The 23,917-nt window shown below is 37.4% G+C and overlaps 1 long non-coding RNA gene across 1 annotated transcript; it reads right to left on the bottom strand.

The window, feature by feature from the left end:
- Window positions 1-12,933: 12,933 nt before the first annotated feature.
- Window positions 12,934-23,149, bottom strand: LOC138339068 (uncharacterized). The gene is made up of 2 exons (XR_011212099.1): window positions 18,754-23,149; window positions 12,934-13,169 (listed from the first exon to the last, which is right to left on the bottom strand). It is a non-coding gene; the product is annotated as an uncharacterized lncRNA (long non-coding RNA).
- Window positions 23,150-23,917: the final 768 nt, after the last annotated feature.

Here is a 23,917-nt window from a genome sequence, read left to right on the forward strand (position 1 = left end):
GTCGATTAACTTGCGGACCGTCGATTAACTTATGGATCATCGACGGGGTACCGTCAGTTCACAAAATCCAGTGACGCAACCCGACCTGACCAGCTATCTCAGATTATAACTATTCATTTACCCTCCCAGACCTTTTCAAATTCCCCCCAACCGTTACCCTCCCTAATTCACTTACCCATTAAACTCCCACAACCACCCACTCTAATTTCCTACGATTTCTAATTTTCCCTAACTCTCAGAATCCCCATAACATAGTCCCCCAGTTCTCCTCCATTTTTATTTGCTTCTCTGGTCAGTGTTTGAAAGCGGGCACGTAGGTTGGTGTTGCAAGATCACCCACTCAATTCACTCCACTACACCATACAGGTATTTTATCTTCAATTGCTCAATGAATTCTTCTTCATTTGCGTGTGGATTCAAAGTTATTGTATGTGGGTCTTGACTTAGGTACATAATTGAATGTAAAACTTGTTAAAATTGAGTTCCATGTCCCTTAAATTGATAGAAATTGAATGGGTTGGGGGTTAAACTCTGTCTAAATGAACTATGCTTGTTGTTTGTTTTGTTGTTTTTCCGACTTAGGGCTTGTTAGTATCTTCCAATTCATGGTTGAAATTGGCAAAATCGAAGCCCTAGGAATAACAATTAGTATTTTGCTTGATATTTCATGTTGGGTGTACTAGTTTGTTCATGAAAGTGCTCATTTATGGGGTAAAAACCAAGCCCCAAATCTTGTCTCTGACCAATAGAACGAGACCCTGTCTACAAACCGTCAGTTGATCGACAGACCGTTGATGGGGTCCATAGATGGTTCACCTTGAAAACTGCTAACTTTTGAACGACGGAAATGGATTACTGTTCGTTGATTGATCAACAGGCCGTTCTGCACATCCATCATTTTTGTCTGAAACTTTACTTTGTGAGATTTCTAAAATTATTCTAAGTGTCCAACGACGAAAGTAGATTATGGTCCATCGATTGATCGACGGACCGTTCTGCATGTCCGTCGTTTCTAAATGAAATTTTAGAGGAAAGATGACTTCTGAAATTTGCTAAGTGCCCATCGACGGACTATTGTCCTATCAATAGGTCGTAAATGGTGCCCATCTTCATCTTCTGAATCTATAGTTCTGAACTAACATATGTCCTATGCTTCCATATTTTGTTTTGCTTCTTTTGTGTGTATTGGTTGATTACACTGAAACTAACAACTCTCTTTTCAGTACTAATGGCCCACAAACCGGATCTTATCAATTCCAGGGGACCGTCCAACTCTATGGCACAATCCTGACGCATGATTGGATCATCTGATTATGAGATGGACACAGAATACGTTCCCCTATGCACCCAAACCCCGACACAACCTGCTAGAGTCACTCGAGGCACCCCTTAGAAAGAGGCGCCCGACATAGTCACTGCCTCCCAATCTAATGAGGAGCGCATACTGAACAGCACACCGTCTAGGTATGCCTCGGGTTCTGAAGGAGGATATGGCTTCAAAGAGGCCTCTGGTTCTGAGTTGACCAACTCTACAGAGTCGAATGAGGATCCTTCCTCCGATTTTGGATAACAGGAAGCCCCTCTCTCGGATGTGCCTGCCTATCATGCCTCATTTGATGAGGCCCAGAGTTCGGAGTCTTCTTCGGCATCCCAGCATCAGGTCCCTACATCAGCCGCTGATAAGCCCAATCGGTGGTGCGTAGATTGTCAGTACCAGGTTTATAGGAAATCCAAGATGCTGAACGAAAAAGGGGAAATGACTCTATTACTCATAGTTAAGCGACGAGTTCTTACAGAGAGCCACCACACATTCCCTGCGGTACAGGATTTGTTTACCAGTCACCGACTTGAGTGGACAGCTAGGAGTATGGGGCCTTACAGTGAGGAGATGGTGCAAGATTTCTACGCCTCTTATGTGGAGGCTCTCTAAGGTCCTTTGTACAAGCGGTCTAACCCCGCCAAATAGGCACCCCGCTCACAGATATCCATGTTCGAGGCTGTCGGGTGGATATATCTTTTCCTGCAATCCGTTGTATCCTATATGGTAGGGAAACTAACGTCGCGAGGGTCCCCCTCACCCCTGTGTTCGACTACTGGTGGGATATGGTGAAGGGTTGTCATTTTCAGCGGAGTAGAGATTTGAAAGAGTCCACCAGGAGGTGGATTTCACAGCGGCTCTTCATTGACGGTGAGGGAGCAGATTGGGTTTTGGACACCAAAGGCCTTATCAAGAATACCAACCTCACATTCGCGGCCATGTTTTTCTGTCTTTTAGTCCATCACCGCCTATCCCCCACGGCTGCAGATAATATTCTCACTTGGGATAGGACGGTATTGGTAGCAGCTTTGGTAGACAGATTAGAGGTTGATTTCTCCAGGTTGCTGATCTCTATCATCCATGAGAGCTTTTAAGGCCTCTAACACTTACATGTTTCCGTGTATGATCTTCCAGTTGTGTAGGGATGCAAGAGTGCCCAATTGGCACACAGATGTCCTCCATACTCCTTCCAGGACAGTTGATATTATTCTCATTCAGGATGAGGCCAATGTGGCGGCATGACAATGTGGGCCTAGGATTGAGGTGCACCCGCTAGGTGAGAACTTGGCGGATATGGTTGAGCAGGCACAAGTTGCTGATCATGCCACTTTGGAGCCTACTGTTGCTACCCCAACCGAGTCTGCCCCTGGCACGAGTGTGGCGCCTAGTTCCTCCCGGTCTACCCCACCTTTAACAACATTGGTCCCGCTTGCTAGGGTACAGAATTTAGAGGCCCAAATGTCCACCTTGTTGCATCATATCCACCCTTGGATGTAGAAGTCCATTGTCGATGCTGAGGATAATATTGAGAAAAAGGTAGCCAAGCATATAGAGAGAAAGATTCAGGCGGTCCACCAGCGCCTCGATGCTTTTGAGTTGAGAGTCCTAGAACACCCAGCCCCCACCATTGATTTAACGACTCTTCAGGAGGCTGTGGAGAGTCTGCGGGTCAATTTTGATTCTATACTAGAGGTGAGAGTGCCCGAACTTAGTCGCACCTACGGAGCTTATGAAGGATACAGTGCTGGCTGCACTGTTAACACCACTACTGCACCGCCGCCCCCTCCACGTGCGCGTGCCAAGAGGAAACAGTCTATCCACACCAATGAGAGTGAGGAGGCTCGGGCAAGGAAGAAGGAGCGCACAAATTTGGAGGCTGCGGAAGAGCGTCGTTGCTGGATGAGAAGGCAGGTCAGATGAGGGCTAGAGAGTTAGCTATTGGGGTGTCTAGCTCCAAATTGGAGGATTTCGAGAGGAGCACCACAAAGGGTACAGATATTGTTGTTGGCACCACTGATGGTGGCCCTACTATAGAGGGAGAAGGTTCTGAGAAACCGGACCCTCCAACTTGTTTATCTTCGGTGCTATGCGCCTCAGGTTTGCTTCACCTACCACCTTTTCTTTATTTTCTTATGCAATGGGGACAATTGCATTTTTTTTTTGTTGGGAGTGGGGTAAACGAAAAGTTAGTGCTAGGGTGAAGTCTGAGTAATCTAATTTATGATTCTCTCTTGGTAGTTTTCTTGCCTATGTTCTTTTGCCCCAAGAGACTGACTATTTTTCTATTGAACCGGCATGTGTAGTATCTTGTACAAAGTATGAATGTGAAATAAGAAGCATAATGGCTAAATATGCATGATATCCCATTCTAAAGAGAATGCTTGCATGATTAGGTATAATGAATGTTGAATGTGTTGTCTGAGCATGACATAGAGATGCACCACTACATGAACCTCAATCTAACACTCGAACTAGGTATCCAACAATCTGATAGGGTAATGAGGTGTCAAGAGAGTGTGAGAAAAATTGATTGTTCTACTATTGGTACCTAGATAGAACTTGCCTGGTTAATCCTACAAAAAGAAATTTGTGTTAGACATTTAGGAAAGGATCATAGGCCCTTGTTCAAATTAGCCAATCTTTAGCCTAAATAAAAGAAAACCAAATTAAATTGATCCTTTTTTATCCAAATATTTTTGGCTTAAAATGTACCTTTCTTTTCTACCCCAACTCATCTTCCCTGGGTATAATGTATTGGCCCTGACCTAATCTTGGAAAATCGACACATGGAAAAGCCATAAGTTGTGGGTGGATATTTTGAATAATGTCCCTAAAAGTGGGGATGAAAGGATTAATGTGGAAAAAAACAGAAAGAGTGAGTGAGAGAAGTGGCTCAGTCAAAGCCATTATTAAAGGAAAAAAGAGAGAATATAAAAGAAGTAATTAAGAAAAAGAAGTAAGAGCCATTTCCATAAAATGAGAAATAAAGGAGAAAACAAGGCAAAAAGAAAAAGAAAAGGAAAAGTGGGGCATAATAGACAATGAAAGAGGTAGGGAGATTAGCCGTAATATCAACGAGGGCCACAAGTCACTAAAATGTACCCATATATATCAACCCTGACCTAGAGCCTACGTTACAAGCCAAGAAAGTCCTATCGTGATCCTGAGAGTCTAATATGGTGAACTTAAGCAGTGAAAATAAGGGCAATCATATGGCAACAAATATCAACTAGGTGTGACGTTGTTCTGAGCGTAAGTGTTGAATAATGATCCTTATACTCAAATTTAAATCACTGTGTAAAAAAAGGAGGATATCTTTTGAAGTGAGGGCACTAGTTGAAATATTGGAAATTTGGTACCTTGGTGAGAGATAAAAGAGTAGAGGTGTTGGTGTGTGGTGATTCTATGTCATGTCTGATCCACATGAATGAGCTTAGTGAGCGTAAGAGTAAAAGCATGCACTAAAGTAGTAAAAAAATCGTATTGATAGCCATATGATTGTTAATTCTTAAAAGAGGATACTTTTGTACAAGTTGTTGTGTTGAGTCATAATGCGTCGGTTGAAGACAAACAACGAATTTAAGTTGAGGGTGCTGATGTACCCTGGTTTCACGGTACTTCCAATGCTTTTTCCTTAAGTTTACTGTGTGTCTAGGTCCTTCTTGTAGTAATTTCAATGTATTTTTATCAGTATTTTCCTACAAATTTGTCCAAAGTGGAAATCCATAAATCAATAGAGAAATGACCTACGAAGCCATCGACAGCTCGTCGTCCCATCGACAGACCGTAGGTGGTGATCGTCGATTGGAGGTTCAAGCATCGCAACTCAGGAAATTCTGACTAAGTATGGGGCAACAGAAGGATTGACGGTTTGTCGACTGATAGATGGATTGTCCTGGAAAATCATTGATGAGATCAGATACTGATCAAGTACCCGATGTTGAAGAAAGGTTTAAGTATGGAAGAACAGAGGCATCGACAGATCGTAAGTGAATCGACGGACCTTGCTGCTCGTCCATCGATTGGATCAGAGAAGATGAATCTTGCAGGCTTTGAAAATATGCTAAGTATGGACTAAAGGATGCAGACGACAGTCCATCGTTTAATCGATGGACCATCAGTTGGGTCGTCGATTGAAGCCACGTTTTTTTGACAAACTTTCCTCACTTGCTTTCCCTTTATTTTAGGACAATGTTTTTATAAATAGGGTGTAAAACCTCGTTTTTGGTATTGGATGTTTTATTATTTTCATACTTTTCTTTTTGGATATTTGACTTTGCAACTTGGGCAATTAATTCAAGTTTCCGGAATCGATTCTCAAGTAAATTTTGTTGTTTCAATTATAATTTCTGGATTTTCTTTAAACTTGTCGAAGTATGTTCATGATTTATTATTTAACAAATATGAATTCTGTTCTTCTAAACATGGGTAACTAAATCCACAACTAGGGTTCTAAGAACCATGGGTGATTAACAAAATTTCCTAGCGAATTAACAATTCTCAACTAGGTTATTGCATGCATCGATAATTCTTTCAGCTAGAAGTCTTTCTGACAAGTGAACGCATTAGAACTCGCCATATTGCTATTTGCCTGACCAAGGGGATAGTTAATAGGAAAAGAATTATCGACATAGTTTAAGTACATACTATCTAATAGGCTAGTTTCGATCGGTGCGAGGTGATAACTAAGCCAAACATCGAATATGATGCTTAATATGAAGTAAAAAATAAGGGTTAGTACTTTAAACACACGTAGCTGGACCAAGGTAAGGAATGAAATTCTCTAAATGATAGACCAAGTATTAAGAGATACCTAACTTATCACTTTGCTTGCAAAACCTAAGGAAAGAATTGTTATGATCTAGGGTTATGGCGTTATGACCTATGGGGAACACTTACACCCTAGTTTCTCTCATAACTTGATAAACATCAACAATTTACTCTTGTTACTTGTTAGATTCCATAACATCACAACAAATATTTGTTTCACAAAAAAAACCTTTAATTATCAATTTTTGGAAAGGACTTGACTAAATCGAGGTAATGGTACATTAAAGTTAATTCTAAATCATTTTCCTCGTGCGATCGACCCCAACCTGATAGTTGGATTCTTTACTTGATGCAACCGCTTATACTTCTTTACAGGAGTATAATTTGATCATATCAATTATTGATAGACCTCGCTTTCAAGATTAGTGATCGTCATTAAAATCAAGGGTGAGTCAGTTTTTTGGGGCTTCTATGAGTTCTCTTTCGTTTATGTCCACATTTTGGACTTATTCTAGTGCATTGGGATTTCTTATGTTTAGTACAGGGTTGTACCCTTCTTGTTTAGACTTACTATTGAACTTTAGATGTTTTATACATTAAATTTCATGTTCTAGGTGGTTATTCCGCATTTGTTTTGGTTGTTAGACTTTTGTTTAGAGCTTATGGGAACTTGTTGTTTCTTTCCCTATCAGTTACACTTGCTCTGTAACCTTAAATGCCTTAGTATTTTGGTTAAGTTGGTTAGCTAATTATTACAAATGGTTCTCCCACTGGAGGGATTAGTATGGATGCCAATCATGAAAGGTTGTGTCTTGACAGTACGACTTAGCTACCTTAGACATATATAGCATACATGGCTTGAAGTGTGATCGTTAGTTAGGTGAAAAATTATCTCTTATAAACTTTCACCTATAATTTACCTTTGTAATACACTTGGACGTGTTCATTGGTGTTCTCAAGCTTTATTTTGTTGTTTGGGGTCGAGTCATGGATATGGAGATGGAGTGGGTCCTTGGCGTCTTTAGAGATTGTATTGCATTATGTTATGGACCGGTTGGGAGATAGTGGAAGATTTGGAGTATTTGGAGGTCTTTTATCATGATTGAAGGTTCATGTGCACTATTGTCATCCTAGGTTTGAGGCAATGGTATACCTTCTACTAGTTGGGATTGAGGCCTTAGTGTACTTTCTTGGTCATAGTTCTAGGCTAGGCCTCATCTTTAATTAGCCTTGGTTCGAGTTAGGGAAAACCTTATTAGTTAGGTTCAAATACGTACTTGGTGATTACATTGGGTTCTTCGGTGTCATTTACCGCGGTTTGAGTCTATTCATGATTATGGTTGTTCTGGAAGTATTCATAAACCATGCTAGTAGTTCCTTGGATCTTTTGTGCATCTTTAGGGCTTGTGAGATCCAATTGGGTTATTTTCTACAATTGAGAATTAGTGTACCATATAGGCTTATGGAGTTATATTAAATTTTTGTTAGCTATTAATTTTACTATTTCACCTTGACTTGACTCATGTGTTTCATAGTTAATTTTTCTATTACCATTTCATATTAGGACCTCTAATTATGTTTATTTCTGCTTTTTATTACTATCTTCACTTCCCAAGCTCAATAAACCCATGATTCCTATTAGGTACATGTTGAGATATCCAATTATGACTAATATTACTCATACTACACTCACATCTATTTTATTTATGCAAGTTTGATCACATGTTGCCAATATTGATATTGAGGCTGCAGCAAGGATACCTCTAGAGATAGGAAGAGGATTTATTGTTAAAATCTTGTAGAAATTAGAGGATTTATGTTGTAAACTTTTGGAGAGTACTTACCAAGATTTATTAGGGTTAAAGAGAAACTTTGGGGGTTGTGGGGATCGAACAAAGGGTGAAAAGTGTGAAAACAAACTCAATATATTCAATGAAATCTGGAATATTTGATATACAACTGAAACACATAATATACATGGTCTACGGGCACACTAAGAGTCTGTAAAATGATCCATGACTCATGGATTGGTTCCTGGAACTATAGGAAGATTAGAAGAAACGGTGAAGGCCAATGTGGAAAATTTTATGAGAGAATTTTATTGAACAAGAAGCAAATATTTATCCAAATAAAAAATGCAAAAAATTAAAATAATCTAAGAGGCTAACAAACTTTGCACACCTATATAATTTCTAGAAGAAGAATCTAAGAGAATAATATTATGATATGTACAAAAGATGATGAAATGTAATGGACCATGATTGTGTGGGCTTTCTTGATTGAGAACAATGATATGAATGATGGGTTTTGAACATTGGATCGAATTTACTTCAGGAACAGCTCATGCGACCTATTCTTCTTCATCGTATGAGACTAGAATTTAGGGACTGTGACCTGGGCCTGGTTTTCATGACTGACTTAGGCCTGATTTTCATCATCAGTCTAATATCCCCACCCCTCAAGTGGGTGGGAAGAGAAATGAGACCAAATTTGCCCTGAATTTTATTATATCAGGGACCAAACAAAGGTTTGGTGAGGAAATTTGCAAGCCGAGATGGAGCGGGTTCTTGGCGAAATGTATGGTGGCCTGGGCCTAATTTGAACAGAAATGGGGAGAGTTGGAGGAACTCCCAAATCATGAAGGAGACGATTCATCTAGGTTACCTCAACCACTATGGCCACATCGAATGATACTCAGCTTTGGCAGATGATAAAGAAATAGAGGTTTATTTCTTTGATTTCCAAGAGATGGGTGAACCACCAAAAATGACATAAAAAGTCAGATTTTTTCAACACTTAACCAAGAGTGATGGAGAGAAGAACAACCTGCAAAATTGAGTCATTGTAACTGCTTCAAATAGAACGACTGAATCGATAAGAAGACAGTTAAAAATGAAGTAATAAGAACTAAAGTAATGGTGCTTGAACTAGTGAAGAGAATATTGAATACCACATCACTTTTTCTCAAGAAGTTGGAATTACTTCATAATTGAGCCCCTACAACACAAGACATTGGAGGCATCCCAAATGCCAATTGATAACATGATTCCTCCAAGTGTAGAAGCACACAATTCTTTAGATACCCATATGGAAGTTGATGGGTGAAAAAGAGGATCAACAACAGTGAGGACCATAAAAATAAAAGAAGCAATGCAGAAATAAAGATAAATAGCCATGAAAAGCACTAAGCCAATGGGACCGATAAGTTCAGACTTCAAAGATCCTTGACGCAAGAGATCCCATTTGAATGAATAAAGAAGCTCTAGAGAGAGGTGGGAGAAGAAGAAGGAGCATTAATGAGGTTGTGAAAGGAAACAAATAGGTGAATATACCGAAGGAGCAACAGGTTGATGAACCAATTCCATTGATGAACTAGGAAAATCCACAACAGCAAGCTGGGGTTGAGGGAACAGAAGGTGAAATGGGTTTTGTTCCCATATCCAAGATACTTAGGTGATATAATATCATCACAAAGAGATTCATATATCTGAAGAGAGGAAAAAGAGGAAAATATAGAAGGACAAAAGAAAATGGATTTAAAGGGAATATAAATTCATGAAGATGATCATCCCTTGACAAAAAAATCATTTTAGAAATCAAAGATAAAAATTTGTACTCCTTTTGTCCAGGGGATACCCCAAGAAAACCAAAGGACAACTCTATGTGAAATATTGGATCTATTTTGAGTCAAAATACATGCATAACAAAGGCACCCCAAGTCCTTAAGAAAACTAGAAAAAAACATGAAGAAAATAGAAAATCAAATACTGAAAAAGCAATAGAAAATCGAGACAAACTCATCTCACTCTCTATTCAAAAAATTCAGATTTTGAGTGTAGATCTGAAGAGAAAAACAAAAATAGTGACAGCACAACCGTCAGCAACTGTACTTCAGATCTCAAGTGCAGATCTGAAGAGAAATACGAAAACGGTAACAGCACAACCGGCGGCAACTGACGAAGAGATAGATCCAGTAGAAGCAAGAACCGGTTGAAGATACGTTGAGAGCTACTGTAGCTCTAATGCGAAAACAAATAACAACAATTGTAGCAAGGACCTATGACGTTGCGTGTGAGACCACCATTTTTGTTGAGAAGTGAAAGTGAAAAGAGATCTGAGGAGAATGAAACATGGAGTTGAAAAAGATTTGGGTTGCTGGAAACAGGGGATTTACAACTTCCATTGGTGAATCAAAACTTGATTTGAGTTGAGAGAGTGATGAGCATGGATCTTCTCCATACTCCATAGCTTTTCCTTCTAATAAAAGAATGATGAAAAAAATAGGGACTGTGAACTTGACTTAGTGATGGAAGAGGTAATCATTGAAGAAATGAAGGATCTCCAATGGTGCTCTAATATTGTGTAGGAAGATTAGAATAAACAGTGAAGGAACATGTGGAAAATTTTCTGAGTGAATTTTATTGAACAACAAGCAGCTATCTATCCTAATAAAAAACGGCAGAAACTTAAAATAATCTAAAAGGCTAACAAACTCATAACAAACTTTGTTGTAATAACTCTAAAAATGGATATGCTAAGTAATGGTTAATGTGTCTAGAATGCCTACGATTAGACCGGGTTCACATGATTTGATGCGCATAGAACCAGTACTCTGAACCCTTGCGAAAGCCAAGCCAACTAACTTGGGGAGTTAGTTGAGCTAGGAAAGGTTGGGTTCAGCCATGTACGGCATCCGAATATGAAGATTTACCCAGATGAGTCTTTACCATACTTAAAAAGGGGATATCTTAAGTTTGGAGGGTTTAGGGGTAAAATGGTATTTTTCCAGGCTAAGGGTACTATCATAATTACCCTAAATATTTAATTAATTATTTAATTAATATGGTGGAGGGGCATTTTGCGTACAGATGGCCCAAGTCATCACCTTACAAGCTCAGGCTATGACAGCCTAGGCAGAGCAACGAGGTGTTCCCAGGAAGAACCCACCTGCCAGCACCATGGCTAGCAGGTTAAGGGATTTCACGAGGGTGAATCCTCCCGTTTACACTGGATCTAAGATTGTTGAGAATCTCGAGGAGGAGTGTAGGGCATCTATGCTGCATGATAGCATGAACCTTTCCAGGCTTATTGTCCATGTCTAACGAGTGGAGGAAGGCAGGAAGAGGAAGCATACTAGGGCAGGGAACAGGTCATAGACCTTTCCAGGCTTATGTTCCTCAGCCGCTTGATCTGTCTGTCTAAAATCTCAATAGGTACCTCCTCATAGGACAAGTCTTCATCGACCCCCAAACCTTCAACAGGTAGAATCGATGTTGGATCACCTAGGCACTTCTTTAACGTAGAAACATGAAAGATTGGATGAATAGAAGCTAGCTCCGCAGGCAACGCCAACTCATAGGCCACCTAGCCAACACGTTGTAGAATCTCATATGTCCCAACATACCTCAAACTCAACTTCCCCTTCCTGCCAAACCCCATCACCCCCTTCATAGGTAATCTCTTCAAATAAACCTGGTCACCAATACCAAACTTTAAGGGTCATTTTCTGTTGTCTGCATAAGACTTTTACCGACTATAAGCAGTAGTCAACCTGTCCTAAATCACCCTGACCTTATCTAAGGCCTCATGAATGATCTCTGGACCCAAAATGGATGAATCTCCAACCTCCAAACACCCAACTGGAGACCTACACCATCTACCATACAGCGCCTCAAACGGTGTCATCCCAATGATGGAAAGATAGCTATTATTATAAAAGAATTCTATAAAAGGCAGATGGCCGTCCCAGCTACCCCTGAAGTCAATCACACACACCCTCAACATATCCTCCAATGCCTGAATACAATTTCTAGAAGAAGCATCAAGAGAATAATCTTATTTTATGTACAAAAGATGATGAAATGTAATGGATCACGAGTGTGTGGGCTTTCTTGATTGAGAACACTGATCTGAATGATGGGTCTTGAACATTGGGTCAAATTTGACTATAGGAACAGCTCCTGCGACCCGTTTCTCTTCATTCTTCAAATGAGACTAGAATTTAGGGACTCTGACCTAGGCCTAGTTTTCATGACTGCAACCTAAGCCTGATTTTCATCATCATTCCAATAGGAACTCTAGAAATAATTTTAAGCCTCTTATCCCATTCCACAAGCATGAGTTATGACCCACAAATTCTTCCACAACCCGTAGTTTCTGGTTATTGTTTTTAAAACAAAATTACAAACTGGAGTATCTTTTGTCAAAAAATTATAACTTTTTTCTCCTAACTCTAACTAATGAAAATTTGGGGGAGTTGTAAATAATATTAATAGAACTTTAATTATTTAGGTCATGCTCCATCTAAATCCTCATATTATATTAGATGCAGTTGTTTGGAGTTGACTCTTGCAAGAGTTTATGGGAAAACTCAACGAGCGAAAAAACATTGAGCTCGGCTTAGTGCTATAGATCCCTAATGACCCTAAATCACTTGTAAGACACTTCCTACACTTTAAAAAATGAACCTTATAACACATGAGAAACTAGGAATCATCTAGTACGATCCCATACATATACAAAGTGTGATTCAGACCTTATATTATAAATTTCTTTTGGGGTGTTACAACAGTTTGGATATTGTTCAATATAAGTATAATAAAATATATAAGGGATTTGGTGTCATGACTCGGATTCTAGGATCTGGATCGCAACCGGCGTCGTTGACCTCTTAGAGATCGCAGACAAGCCTCATCTTGCATTCATTGCATTCATCTAGTTAAATTTGCGGAAAATTGAAAACTTTTTATATGTATGAAGTATACATAGACTTCATATAATTATTAACTAGATACATCATATACTAAGCTCAACATAACAGAACAACCATCCAACACAAAAAAATCAATTCGAAACTGAAGATGAATATATCATAAATAGTTGCCAAACACGGCCTTATTACAAAGCTTCGAAATGAAAGTACGAAAGAAACGCTAGGGACAACATCCACTAGATTTATCTACCACTAAGGCTAGACTAAAACCGTAGCATCCTCGAAATTAAGAGGACCTACCAAATGATCTGGAGAAATGTTGGTGTCCAAACCGTTGCAAGAGTCGTCAATGTGTCCTTTAACCTGCATCTATAAAATAGTAAATAGTAGGGGTTAGTACACCACTTGTACTAAGTATGGGTGTATGCACACATACACATAAGGCTATGCATGATCAAGAAAGCTCTTCTTAAACAACATGTTATTTTTGGAAAGCCTAGTGACTAGACTTTCCTAATCGTTAGATGTGAATTGTGGAATGAATATGATGTAATTTAATGCATTAAAAGAACACAACTCATTTTCTGTATGATTACAAAACATTAGTATCATCCACATAATTTTAGAACAACTCGAGCAAAGATGTGAAAAATTGATAGTCCAAACCCGAGAACCCTATTTTTGACACTTAGATTATTTTTCACTCTGTTTCTCCTTCTTTTTATGTAGTTCAATGATCTCCTTTAATCTTATGTTTCACTTATAAGTGCAATGATTCATTTAGTCCCATACCTACAATGAGTCGAGTAAGCAATTCACATGACGAAGGAGAAGATTTGGCTACTCTACTTTAGATTCTTCATTCTTATTTCCTTTGGGTATTATTATATATATATGCCAACATTTATTGGCTATTCCCATTTTTTAGTTGATTTATAATACATGATCCATTATTGTCTACCTTACTTTCAAGCTAATTATTTCATTCTTTAATTGGGTATGAATATATTTATAAGCCAGTTTTTATTGGCTATGCCCATTAATTGGTTATTAACCCTGTTTATATACCTTGAGGCATCTATTCATACTCCAATATTGGCACAAGCCTTAGTTTATTTTTCAGTCTTTTTCTTCTTCTTGTTGAGTAGTTCAATAATTATTTTGATCCTATGTTTTACCTACAAGTGCAATGATTCATTATAGTTTCATACTCACAATGAATCGATGTAAGTAATCCAAGGACTAAGGAATGATTTCCCTACCTTATAGTGAGTCATTCTTTACACTATATATTCATTACCTTTCATAAGCAATTCTCGATTGATCATGCCATTGATTTCATTACTTTCATGTTTTATATATTATACATTTCATATAGATAAGACATGTCAAATGAGGGCCCAACATATGGGACCTCAACCCGAGGGTCTTCTTTAGCAAACACAGAGTCTGCTTCATTCATTCATTCGTACTTCACATTATTCATTTCATTCATTCGTAGGCTGATGTAAACACCAGCTATACCTAGGATGAAGTTTAAGACTCTCGTCGGGATCATGAAGTGCAATGACCAAGAATGACCTAATGCCATTACTTGAATCTGACTTCACCTCCTGATTGTCTTGCACAAACACCTTCGGTATCGTTCATTTCATTATCTTTCATACTTTGAGGAACTCTAACCTTAACCGACATTGATCATGTGAGCATCATGAAATCCAGTATCTACCCCACACCGAAAAGAGGTGGAATCACCGGCCAAAGTGACCCAAAACATGCTAGCGTACATAGGAATTGAACACCGCCAGATCCTTATATTGGTTGTATAGGTTCGAAGACTAGGAGATATAAGAAGACCCATACCCGGCATGCTGGACAGTCTCATCTCATGAGAGATACGTGAACCTCCGCCATTCCCGAAAGAAGGCATCACCGCTCATAGCTAGCCTATCGGTGCTCAGTATAAAGTTCCATTACATTCAACTCATATGTCATGGAAGTCGGCTTCTAGTATGAGGAAATCATAGCTCAATAGATAATTTCTCATCTCATCATTAGTATTAATTATACATTAATCTCAATACTTTCGTTAGAGTGTTCATAGAGACTGGTCTCTTCTTTAGCTTTACACTCTCATAGGTGAGTACGTTTTGGTAACATTTACTTAGGCTCATTTGATATTGCTCTCGTCTTTCACATTATCCTCTTATCATGTTGTCACCACATTCATTGACATTAGCACATTTGCTTTTCATAGTTACTCACCCCTTTACGTGAATTTTCATTTCTTCATTATCTACTAGTATTGACTCAAGCATTATGGGGGTTTGCTTCTAGAATGAGATTTACTTACTCTATTGATGACGGACATCCTTACTTTACATTGATGAAAAGTGAATTTCCCTTACATATCATCCTTTCTTGTTAATGAGACTGGCTCACACCTTCTAACACCTTCATAGGCGAGTTTTCTTTTAACATAGTAGCTTAGGTGTAAGTGAGGCTTGTCTCACTTCCTTTAACACCCCATTCTGGTCACTTACATAGTTTAGACCCCTTTAATTATGTTATAACTCATGTTACTTTACTTAATTTAGTGTAGTAGATTCATACCATCGTTTATGGACAATGAACACTTCATTCAATGAGTTTCATGAGTTCATATGTCATTCTTTTAGAGCATGTTGGGAGTTGTCCCAATGAGTGGCATGCCCTTGATTATGGGTTCATTGAATTAGTTTAGAAGTGCTTATATTATCATTTGATACTTTAACTACACAAGGTTGGCATATGATTATTATTGGCCTCAACCTTTGAATATTTAAACTACATAACCATTTTTGTTGGCATGTGTCAATCCTACGTATGTTCATATTTAAATTTAATATGTACGAACCATTAGCCAATCTTTTAATTATTTAACATAATATTATAGTCATTTACATATATCACTTTTTGACAATGTATTGTTAGCCATTTTATTGGCATACGATTAATATTGGCATAAACAATTGGGCATAAAATTTATAACCATATTTGTTGGCATAAGCCAATTTTCATGTGCAACATGCTTAAGTTTTTATGTATTATACATTATCCAATCTTTTAATTATTTAACATAATATTATAGCCATTTACATACATCACTTTTAGACAATGTATTGTTAGCAATTTTATTGGCATACGATTAGTATTGGCATAAACAATTGGGCATAGATTTCATAACCATATTTATTGGCATAAACCAATTTCCATGTGCAACATGCTTAAGTTTTTATATATTATACATTAGCCAATCTTTTAATTATTTAACATAATATTATAGCCATTTACATACATCACTTTTAGACAATGTATTGTTAGCAATTTTATTGGCATACGATTAGTATTGGCATAAACAATTGGGCATAGATTTCATAACCATATTTGTTGGCATAAGCCAATTTCCATGTGCAACATGCTTAAGTTTTTATACGTTATACATTATTTCAGCAAAAAACCATACACATTAAGATCATCCAGCAACACATACCAACAACATGATTGCTAACCTATTCAATATTGAAATGGTAACAAGGATACTAGGGAAAGGAGTTCGACAACAACGACGAAAGACAGCCCTAGTTTTCAAGATCTTTAAATCATTCGAAAGAAAGTTCTCTTGGAGAAAGAAGTCCAGGAGGAAAAATTCATACCTTATTTAGAAATTGATCTACGAATACCACCTTGAACAAAACCTTGGAGAAACCTTGAAATCGCCCTAGAGAACTCAATAAATTTTTCTGTTTTTCTTTCGTTCGTTGCTTGTTGTTTTTGCGTTGCCTTTTCTATGAGTTTGAACGTGATTTTTTAGTTTAAAAACTAATATTGAATTATAAAACTTAGGTTTAATAAGTTTATTTTAATAAACTAATTAACCAATTACCAAAAAGCCCCTCGTAAGTTGATTAGACATAGGAGAACATAACACTTAGTCAAATCTGGAAATTGGTGTTGACTACGGTTTTGGTCAACATTTTGACTTTATATTAATTAATTAAATCCTTAATTTAATAAATTTAGGTACCTATGGTAAGTACTAAAGTACCCCTAAGTCATTGGAACCAAAATTAAGCTTTTTGGACCATCCTAGGTTAAGTACTAGGATGTTTCTTGAGTTGTACTAGGTTAGTGTAAGAATTTAGTTTTGATCATTTAAACTAATTAATTAAATTACTAATTTAATTAATTAGGTGACCTAAGGTAATTACTAAAATACCCTTAAGTCATTAGGACCATAACCAATCCTTTGAACCATCCTAGGTTTGGTACTAGATTGTCTTTTTCTTGTTTTAATCGAAATCTGGATATTGCTTGGTGATTTCGGTTTTGCCCCTTTAAATTAATTAATCCAGATGCTAAATTAATTAATTAAGTAGCCTAGGGTAATTACTAAAGTACCCTTAAGTCGTTAGGTCCATAACTAACCTTTTGGACCATCTTATGTTAGGTACTAGGTTGTCTCTTTAAATAGTACTAGGTTAGTGTCAACCCGATTTTGGTCCCAGGTTGTCGGGTGCACTAATGGGTCCTATTCGGTTAGTCCTAGGTTATTTAGTTATTTAGGGCAGTAGGTTAGAGTCTAGAATTTGTAGGGAGGTTAGGCCCCACATGGAGTGGTCCCTTGTGCACGTTTTCCCTTTCACTACCCTAACCGAATTCGGTTAGGGTGGTCCCCTCTCCACATGTCTTGCACATGTGCTTGCACATGGGTTGGTTGCACTGTCCTAACTAACTATTATTTATGGATCATTTGGGAATGTTTACTTATTGTCCCAAGGATCCTCGTTATGTCCTTGGGCACTACTTACTCTACATGATCATTTTAATTGATCATGTGACATGGTATCTAGGCTTGACAATTGGATGCATCATACCTTTTTTTGTGAGTTAAGGAAAAAACATTTTAATTCAAGAGATTCTTTCCAGGTACATTTCTAAACAAGCTTGGACTATATTTTGCTTATTTGGGTATATATAGAAATTGGCTAACACCCCTTAGCCATTTTTCTATACTATGCCCAATATTTTTCAATATTGGGAATTGAAATGCCTATGTATCCCCAATACGTATTTTAACGGACTTATTGGCTCTTCACTACACATGATTTTCCAAAATGTTACATTTGGTACTTACGATACTTGGTTTGTATAAGATTTGTGTTATGCGTCTGTGAAATTTGTTGTAATCTCGTGAGATGTAATTTGCCAAAATAATTAAATGAGCTTTTAATTTATCTTTATATTTTACAGTATTTTTCTGATAGTTTATTTTTCATAATATATACGATTGTCTAAGCCTTTAATTTCCTCAAGTTTAATTACAGTAGAATGAGAATTTTCTGATAGTTTATTTTTCTTAATGTGATTGTCTAAGCCTTTACTTTTCTCAAGTTTAATTATAGTATGTTTGATTAAACTTGCTAAAGTTAGTTTAATTATCATAAAAGGAATTTTCTCTCAGTATACGTTAAGTAACGATTGCTAACGTGCACTTGGAGAAGATGGAAAGACAAAGGAAGGGTCCTAGATCGCCACAGAAGAAGGCTGAGAACCAACGAGGAAGAAGAATAACACCTGATTCCGGAATTCCACACATGTTAGCTACGATGAAACCTGGAAGCTGGATACTGGGTGAAAGCAGCCATCCAACTATAGCAGAAGAAGAAAATGTGTCGACGTCTAAATCGGATGAGGAGGAATCACATGCAGCTAGGAATATCACCTTCTCAAGTGGGTCTTATAGCACCATAAAACCTCAAATTGATCAGACTGAAGTAGTACAAGAAAATCGAAAAGTGTAAAATAATATGGGCTCTCAGATTTTATCCTCCGATTCTAAAAAAATGGGCGGAAAATAGTGACGGTTAGTCCTATTGAGGTAGAAACAGAATGCAATCAGTGGGAAAATTACCTTATAGGATACGTTATTGGGGATTCCCCTGCTTTCAAAGATATGCTGAAAATTGTACATGGCGTATGGAATTTTTTAATTGTTCCACGAGTGTACCTGCACGATGAGGGATATTCACTTTCTTGTTCGAAACACCAGAGGATAGGGACGATGTGCTAGCAGAGGGACCTTATACTTACAATAGTCGACCTATGGGGCTGAAAATTTTGGTGAAGGATTTTCAATTTTAGCTAGAGATGATGTGAATCATTCCAATATGGGTGCTATATCCAAGAATCGCACTACACTGCTGGGCTGAAGAATATCTAGGTCGTATCGCGAGTAATATTGGGAAACATGTATGTGCTGATAGAATGACGACAGAAATTGAGAGGGTCTCATTTGCTCGAGTGTTGATAGAGAGGGATATTACCTAATAGCCTTCACATGAATTACATATTGAAAAACCGGATAGAACTGATATCACTTAAGCTATCAAGTATGAGTCGGAACCACAGTTGTGTCATGCTTGTATGAAGTGGGGACATAAACATGGTGAATGTCTATAGGTCAAGCCTGTTCCAAAGCATCCAAGGAGAAGAAGACTTCCACCGCCTGTATGGAAAGTCAGGCACGATAAACAACACGAGCAGCCAGTGAAAGAGAAGGAAAAGGAAGTCAATACACATGAGAATGCCACTGAAGAAAGAGATGCTCCTTTTCAGGTAGTTAAGTCTAAGACGAGAGGTCCTAATAAGGAAGATAATGTTGAATAATTCAACAGGTTCTCTCCATTAGCAGACCATCAGAAAGGCCTAGGTGAAAACACAAAAATGTCTAAAATGCCTGCACATCCCAACATAACATGATAATCAGTTCCTGAAACAATAGAGGGCTGAACTAGCCCTAAAAGCTCAAAGAGTTGAATGCTTTTCTGGTAAAGAATAAAGTGGACTTGATGGGGTGTATACGAACAAAGATTCAGGCTGCCAAAGGTGAAAGAATTAAGAATAAAATGGAACAAGGTTGGAGGGTGTATGCAAATTACCCTATTTAATGGCAGAATATGGATCATATGGAAGCACAGTAAAGTAGAAGTAACTATATTGAACAACACTGATCAAATGGTGTCTGTAAGGTACAAGACAAAGAAACTGATGACTAACTATAGTGTATGGATTTAATACTCTAAATTCCAGAATGAGGCTGTGGAATTCTCTTAGGGATATTACTATAAATAGTGATGAACCTTGGCAGATAATGGGAGGCTTCAATGCGATTTTGTCTCAGGAGGATAAAAGAAATGGAGGACCAGTGAGACCCCAGGAAGTGGCAAACTTACAAGCTTGTATAGATGACTTAGGGATGGGTCAACTACCCTGGCGAGGAAGACATTTCACCTGGTGTAATAAGAGGGATGTGGATGCTAGAATATATACTCACATTGACTGGGCGTTTGGGAATACTACTTGGATGCTTCAGTATGGAAACATAGTAGATGAATATGTCGAACCATGGTGTTCTGATCATACACCAATGGTAGTAAATACGGGTGCTTCTCAAATCAGGGTTAAAAGGTCATTTAGATGGTTAAATGTGGTGATGAAGCTTCAAGTTTTTAAGGATCTTGTGGTCTCTGTATAGAATCAGCAAGTGAATGGATATAGTATGTTTAGTATATGGATATTCTATGTTTAATATATGGACCAAACTACAGAGAATAGCACAGCAGGCAAAACACATCCATAAAGAGTACTCATCAGTTGAAACAAAGCTCATACAGTTAAGAGAGAAACTACAAAATATTCAGGAGAAAATGATTTGTGACCTATTCAATCAGCATTTGATTGAAGAAGAAAGAGAGATACTGAAATTGATTGAAAAATGGGAAGAGGTGCATGAGAAGATATTACGGCAACAATCAAGGATTGTGTGGATACAGCAAGGAGACAGAAACTCTAAATATTTTTATACAGTTTTAAAAGCCAGAAAAGCCAGGAACCAAATAGCCTTGATATATAATTAGCAGGGGTAGGAAGTTGAGTGATCCTAAATTGATACAAGAGGGGTTTGTGACATTCTTCAAGACATTGTTGGGACAAGATGGTAACGTACTTCCAAGTATAGATGTCGATATTGCTAGAGATGACCCTTTTATCATTGAAACAACAACAACAACAACTTATGCAACCTATTAAACCTAAGGATATTGTGACTGCACAGAAAGAGTTACCAGTAGATAATGCACCTGGTATTGATGAATTCAATGTTGAATTATTTAAAACTCATTTGGACCTCATTGGAGATGAGGTCATTAAAGGGATTATGCAATTCTTACGACCGTGAAGCTGTTGAAGTGCACAAATGCAACAATACACTAGTGCCTAAAGTATCTGCTCCTACATCAGTGAATGAATATAGACCAATAGCCTGCTACACAACCATCTATAACCTGATTTCAAAGATACTAACTCAAAATTGAAAAGGGTAGTCGACTACATTGTCAGTTCATCACAATCTACATTTATTGAAGGAAGGAATATCTTAAATAATGTGATCATTGCCCATGAGTTAGTGAAAGGATACTCAAAATAGGGATTTCTCTTAGATGCACAGTAAAAGTTGACATTAGAAAAGATTATGATTCTGTGGAGTGAAACAAAGATGGTGCTACTGGAATATGGCTTGCCTACTCAAATGGTGAATCTTATTATGGAATGTGTGATAACTATGCAATATAACATATTTATCAATGGGGTCTAACAACTATGTTCAAGGAAAAAAAAGGATTGAGACAAGGTGACCCCATGTCATCTTACCTATTTGTGCTGGTCATGGAATATATGCATAGAACAGTCCAACAACTTTGGCATGAGCCTCAATTTAATTATCATCCTAGATTTGACAAGCTTGGTGTATTTCATATATGTTTTGTAGATGACTTGGTCATGTGTTGTCGAGTAGATATGCAGTCAATACAAAATGCTAATCTAGAACTTTCAACACTTCTCTGCAGTATCAAGATTGAATGCAAACCTGGATAAGAGCTATATATATATATTGCAGGTGTGTATGATCATACTAAGAGTCATATCTTATGTAAATTGCAGATGCAACAAGGTGAACTACCTTTTAAATATCTGGGAATACCACCATCAACCAGGAAGTGATCAGTCAACCAATGCCTACCCTTAGATAAGAGAATGATAGCTAGGGTGGAATGCTGGACATCGAAGTCCCTATCATATAGTGGCAGACTTCAACTCATCAAGGGTGTTTTATTTGAGATGCAGACTTATTGGGCACAAATCTTTTTATTACCAGAGAAGATTATCACAATGTTGACAACTATATATGCCCAAGGTTGCAGGAGGACGAAGTGTGATTGATGGACATTTGTGGAATAAAGCAGCCCTATCCAAACTTTTGTGTGCACTAGGACAGAAAAAGTACAATTTGTGGATAGTGTGCATCAATACTTTCTACATCAAAAGAAAATGTCTATATACAATGACCACCCCAAAGAAGGCATGTTGGATTATAAGAAAGATTTGTTATGCAAGGACATGGTATAAAAATGATGCTGGACCAACTGGAGGAAACGAGAAGCCTAAAGCTAGCATCAAGAACAACTATGTGAAACGTAGACCTCAATACCCTCAAGTTGAGTGGAAACACTTGGTTCAGGTTAAGGGTATGATGCCAAGGCACAAGTTCATACTATAGATGACATTATAGAGGAAGCTTTCCACTGTAGATGGAGTCTTGAAATAGGGTATACTAGTGGATGCAAATTGTGTTGTATGCAACACTAGTCATATAGAGAACTTTGATTACCTATTTTATGCTTGTCCTTACTCCTCATATGTCTGGAAAGCAATCTGAACTGGTTAGGCTAACACAAACAAGTAGGCAACGTGGAATATGAAGTCAATGGATGATCAACAGGATCAAGAATAGTAAACCAAGAGCTGGAATTTTGGGTTTTCTATTTTGCAGCAATTATATACAACATTTGGATTGAAAAAAAAAATAATCAGAGGTTTAATGCCAAAAAGGGAAACACAACACAGAGACAGAAGGAAACAGCCATATAGGTGCATCTTGAAGGACAAAGGCACAACAACTGGAAGCCTCATTTAGATCAACTAATAGGATATCCTAGTTAGATGTTTGTTATCATTGTAGTTGGTAGCTTACTTTTTGAGTTATCTTAATTAATTGTATAACAATTGTCTATGAGTGTTAGATCGAAGTCCATAAAGAGTTAGTTGGTTTGTATGGAAAATTTTGGTTGAATGGAAAATGTTACCGATTGACCCAAAAAATTATAGTATGATGAGAATTTTGATGTTAAGAATTTTTTTGGTGGAAAATTCATTGTCAGATTCTTGGAACACTTCATTGAATTGTTATGTGATAATATTGGTTACCCAATCATAGTTCATTTTTTGTGATCTATTGCTCTATCTCTTGCGAGTGGAGTATCAAGAAAGAGGAAGAACGTGTTAATTCTACTGACAAACTCCTGTTGCTAGATGTTGAAATTTCTCATATTTATCAAGATCTCGAGTTTTATTATGTTATTGATATCTTGTCATCATCAACATGAAATTGATAAACTTCAAGACATAATAGAATAAAAAGAATTAACATCAGAAAACATGAATAAAAATATTTCGACAAATGAACATGTGTGTGCAATTTTTCACCCCGTGCTTACAAATTTGAGAAAATTCAATTTTTAAAATAAAGAGTTTAGCAATCGGTAAAAATGAAATTAAAAGGAACTGAAAATCGGTAAAAAAAGATTATATAATCTAAGTGTAATCTAAGTTATATCATTTCTTGCAAATCTACCTTCCATCTATCCATCAATCCAAATCGATCTTCGGTCCACAGTCATAACGATACGTAGATCTACTTCAAGAGTTAATCCTCTTGCAATTAATTATTTAATTAGTCTTTTTATTTAGGTAAGTTGTTTTGTAAGGTGTTCTTTATTTTCCTTTTTAATTTCAATTTGACTACATTCATATCGTGGGATTTATTATTCCTGATGATTTTTTTACACTAATTTTATATTAATAATGATATAAATTGTTTTTTAATTTTAAATTTTTTATGTAGAAGTTTTATGAAATTTCATTTGATGAATGTTTTTGAATTCTCCGGTTGATATTGT

The sequence above is a fragment of the Solanum lycopersicum genome, chromosome 10 (genome assembly GCF_036512215.1).
Source record: "Solanum lycopersicum chromosome 10, SLM_r2.1".
Taxonomy (NCBI): domain Eukaryota; kingdom Viridiplantae; phylum Streptophyta; class Magnoliopsida; order Solanales; family Solanaceae; genus Solanum; species Solanum lycopersicum.